Raw genomic sequence first — 4912 nt, 5'->3', positions numbered from 1 at the left:
AGATTTCTTGCTTCTGCCACAAATTCCCCCAGCTGTGAGCCTTCCAACCTTCTAAATATTCCTTTATATGTGGTTCAGAGTTCTGGGACCATCCCCTGAACCTGCTTGGTTGGGTATTCTGTGTTGTTGTTGGCGGAGCTCTCTGCTATACGTCCATTCGATCCACCATCTTTTTTGTTCCCGGAACTCTCTCTTTAGAATAAATAAATTATATCTGAAAAAAATCTGTTTCCAATTAAACTCTCATTCATAGGTAAAGGGGGTTAGGACTTGGACATATCTTTTTGGAGGACACTAAATTAGTAATTCCTCCCATAAAGTCTTACTGAAACATGTAACATCATTACATAACTGACCAATAGTAAAGCTCACTCTTTAGGCTGAAATTAACTTTCACATTATAAAATATAGTACACTGATTTAAAATATAATGTAAGGTAAAACTGGATTGCTACTAATAGTGTGCCAGTTCATATTTGTGTGGATTTATTCCAAGCAAAAGGTATTGAAATAAGTCTCTAAAATCAGTCAATGGCCACAGACAAATGGTCCCAGTAATCATTTATAAAAAGTATCCCTTTTATAAAGGCACCAATTGTCTCATAAGGGTGCCTTTATAAAGGGAATACTTTTTGTGAAATTGGAAAAAGCAATTTTGAGATAAAACCTAATACCAAATTTTTAACAAAATTCAAGTGCATATCTTCTCAAATCAATGAAGTGTTGCAGCAGTTTACGGGAATGCTATCTCACAACAACTGTTTTTAGATGGATTAAGCAAATAATCTGATAAACTGGATTATATGAAGAAGAATGCAGCGTTAGGTTTGAAGGAAGACCCAATAACAATCTGCAATATGTAGATTATACAACCTTGCTTGCTGAAAATGAAGAGAACTTAAAATACTTACTGAGTATCCTCTTGTATTGATGAAGATTAGAAACTACAGCCCACAACGTGGATTGCAATTCAATGTAAAGAAAACAAAAATCATCAAAACTGGACAAATAAATAACATCATGGCAAATGGAAAACAGACTGAAGTTGTTAAATAATTCATTTGATTGAAACCACTATTAACACTCCTGGAAGTTGTTGTTGTTGTTAATTGCCATCGAGTCAGTTCTGACCCATAGCGACCCTGTATAGGGTTTCCAAGGCTGTAAATCTTTAAGGAGCCGAAAGTTTCATCTTTCTCCCATGGAGCGGCTGGTAGTTTCAAACTGCTGACCTTAAGGTTCACAGCCTGATTTGTAACCACTATGCTACCACAGCTCCTGGAAGTAGCAGTCAAGAAATCAAACAACATACTGCATTACGCAAATCCACTGTACAAGATCTCCTTAAAGTGTTAAAGAGGAAAGGTGTCAGTCTGAGTCAAAAGGTGTGCTAGAGTCAAACCATGATTTTTTTCAATCACTTAACATACATTTGAAAGCCAGACAATGAATATGAAAGATTTTATAATAATTGATGCATTTGAGTTACGGTGTTGGAGAAGAATCTGGAAAGTGCCATAGACTGCCAGAAGAACACACAAATCTATGTAAGGAGATGTACAACCAAAATGGTCCATAGAAGCCTGAATTGGGAGACTTTGTCTCTCATACTTCTGACATGTTATCAAGAAGAACCAGTCCATGAAGGACATCAAGCTTGGTAAAGTGGAAGGTCAGCAAAAAGTAGATTCCCAATGAGATCGATTGACAGAGTGGCAATAGCAATGGACTCAAATGTAACAACAATCGTGAGGATGGCACAGGGCCAGAGAGTGTTTCACTCTGTTGTGCATAATATCATTATGAGTTGGAACTGACTCAACGGTACCTGACAAAAACAAACATTTTAAGGAAAGTCAGGAAAACTTCAAATATGAGCCAAGTGAGAGAAGACTATATACCTAGGTGGATGAAAAAATCTGGTTTATATTCAGAAAGTGGTGAAAGATGACCATAGAATTGTCATTGATGAAATAGCTACTGAAATTGGGATCTTATCTGGCTTGACAATTTTAAGTAAACACCTTGGCCACAGTAGGCCTCAGTAGGCTTTTTGGGTGCCAAAGTATTGCTGGTAGGTAAGCAAACTCAAAGAACTGATCTTTCAATCAGTTTTTAAAGCAAAGTCAAGCTAATGTAATTGATACTATGGAATGAATGGTATTGAGTCTTGGATTTACCAATACAATCTAGAATCTGGGATTTACCAATGAGATCCAGAGATCAAGGTCCAGTGGAAACTGTGGCTTCCTAAGGTATCTCTTGGTCCAATTAAATTGAAGGCTAGGGGGTGGCAAGATGGTGGACTACACAAAAATGTTGTATGGACCCTCTACAACAAAGATAAGGAAAACCAAATTAAACAAATGCAGATGAATCCGGAGCTTCAGATGAAGGAATAGAAAAGTGAATTGAGTGCTTACTAGGAGAGAAAATTGAACAGACACAACAAGTAAAGGGGAGATTGGTGACCTGTGCCAGCTGACCAGATGTGGCTCAGGCGTCTTGAACTTTTGTATGTAGCTTCAGAGACAGAAAAAAGTATTGGCATTGCAGAAACATACCGGTAATTCATAGAGATAAAGGTTCTGTTTTTGTTGTCGTTCCCCCCCACTTCCCTGATGACCAGACAAACAATTCCAGGGAAGTGTCCACTCTCCTGGAAGTCTGAGAAGTACAGATGTGAACGCCAGTTTCAGCCTCATTAAAGGAGGGTGAAGCTATCCACATTAATCCCGTTTGGGCAGGCCCTGCTCCAAATCAGCAAAGCCCTCCATGACAAGTCCTGGACTAGTTCTTTACTAAGAAAAACAGCTGAACAAATGTGTAGTGGTGGGGAGAAAGAAAGGAGACTGGTGATTGTACCCACCAACCAGGTGGGTGACTTTGAAGGCAAGAAGGTGGTAGGTGGCATAGAAGAATGTTTTTTGTCAGTGGAGAGAAAGATGTGAAATTTTTTGTATTCCCCACATTACCCTGGTAACCAGAGGTGTGGTTGATTCCCCATCTGCAAACTATCCTAGGGAAATTCCTTCTCTTTGGTGATCAGAGCCACATATAGGGAGTGGGGAACGGCTCGTACTACCCCTGAGTCTAGAATGTGGCTTGCTCCAGGCCTGCAGAGCTAGTTCTGGTTAGCACTGGACTAGCAGGAACTATCACCTCAGGTGTCCTATGGGACAGATATAGCCAGCTGCTTTGGGGTCTGCATGAACTAATTCTAATTGAGTAGAACAGATAGCACCTAGCTTTACAGGAACTCCAGCTAGGATCGAGAGTGTCACTGAATCATCCCATGATGTGAGATCCTTGGCTAGCAGGAGACCCCAGAATTTTCTCCTGTTTGGGTAGAACACCTACCCTGTTTCTTTTCCTTTTCATTGTTTATTCTTTCCTCTTCTCCCTTGTTTTCTATTTTTCTTTTTTTTCTGCTTCTCGTTGCTAACTGGTCCTTTTTTTTTTTTCTGTAACTATTTTTTGGTCTCTTTCTCTTTTACTGATTCCTCTCCCTAATTTTGCTTTGTTGTTGCTGTTGTTAAGTACTGTTGAGTTGGCTCTGACTCATAGCGACCCTGTACATGGTTTCTGAGGAGCAGCTGGTGAGCTTGAACCACCAACCTTGCAGTTCAAATGGCTTTGCAGTCTGGCGCATTAACCCACAGCACCACACCTGGACTCTTGGTGCTTTTTATTTCTATTTCCTTTCTCTCTCTCTCTCTCTCTCTCTCTCTCTCTCTTTTTTAACCTTCCTTTTAAAAATTTTCCTCTCTGAAGAAAATCTTTTCTATCTGGTTTTTGTATTTGTTGACTGTTCTTTTAATATTTTTTTGTTTAATATTTTTTTACTGTTGTTTGTTTGTTTATCTTCATTCTGTCTTGTGTGTGTGTGTTTTTCTTTTCTCACCTCACCTGACAGGAGACAGTAGCTGTGTCCATATATCTGAGCCACGCCAGTACCATCTGCAGCCTTACCCACTGTGCAAGAGCCAATACCAGCTGCTATCACTGGAGCAATGAAGACAGCCAACATCATCCAAATCCATTCTAAACTAATACACAAACAACAAACAGAGAATGGTGCACACTCATCCCCTAATCCTATCCACCAGGAGTTAGATCATGAGTGCCTAAAGCACATCAACATACAATTATCAACCCAATAGGAGGCCCAATAGGATGGCCTCCAATATCTTTGGAACTGAAGAGCCTCAGAACATCCCCAAGAGGACAAATCCCTTAGGTGGGAAAGGAAGTGGAATCTTTGATGAGTCGATGCCTGTGCAGACTTAGCAGCATGTGAACCCACCTGGTGAGAAGGCCAGTTACATTTTTGGATCCCCAGTCACTTCCACCTCACCCTTGGCATAAGGATCATGTTTTTTGTGTGTGTGACGGAGAAGACCCCAAACCAGACCTTCCAACCCCGGCAAGCAACACCCCCACCCCCCCACCCCCGGCCAAGAAAGGGCAGCATGGGAAACAAGGACCCTACCAAGAAGCCAGAGCCCATGACCAGGATTGACAACCACAAACCCCACTTGGGGCCAAGGCCGTGCTCCCACAACAAAGTTCTGAACCCTCCAGGAGGCAAGATCAACATCTTCTTCTACTGAGAGAGGCCGGCACTTCCCCATGACCACACGGAAACTCAAGAGAAGGGTGTCCCATACTGTAGTTCCCTTTATCCTGGAAAAACAAGGTGGGATAGGGTTTGTCACCTGTGGGAAGCTGGCTGAGTAGGGCCAGCTTCTACTGTCATGAGAGCCGCCAACCAGGCCCCAGGAGACACTTCCTAGTTTATTATAATTGTAGATATGAAAGGGGCTCCAGGGTGGGGAGAGGGTGTAGGTGGCAGCGGAGGCCTGAAGCAGTGGGCCCCTGCAGGCTAAGGGCCATCTGGGTGTGACTGAAA

The 4912-nt window shown here is 41.7% G+C and overlaps 1 pseudogene; it reads left to right on the top strand.

Annotated features, from left to right (window-relative positions):
- The first annotated feature begins 2489 nt into the window (after positions 1-2489).
- On the top strand, positions 2490-4613 carry LOC102811113 (annotated as a pseudogene).
- The last annotated feature ends 299 nt before the right edge of the window (positions 4614-4912 follow it).

This window comes from Chrysochloris asiatica, unplaced genomic scaffold (assembly GCF_000296735.1).
Source record: "Chrysochloris asiatica unplaced genomic scaffold, ChrAsi1.0 scaffold00565, whole genome shotgun sequence".
In the NCBI taxonomy this organism is placed as follows: domain Eukaryota; kingdom Metazoa; phylum Chordata; class Mammalia; order Afrosoricida; family Chrysochloridae; genus Chrysochloris; species Chrysochloris asiatica.
The sequence above is the reverse complement of the archived record's forward strand: the minus strand, read 5'-3'. Positions and strand labels throughout refer to the sequence as shown.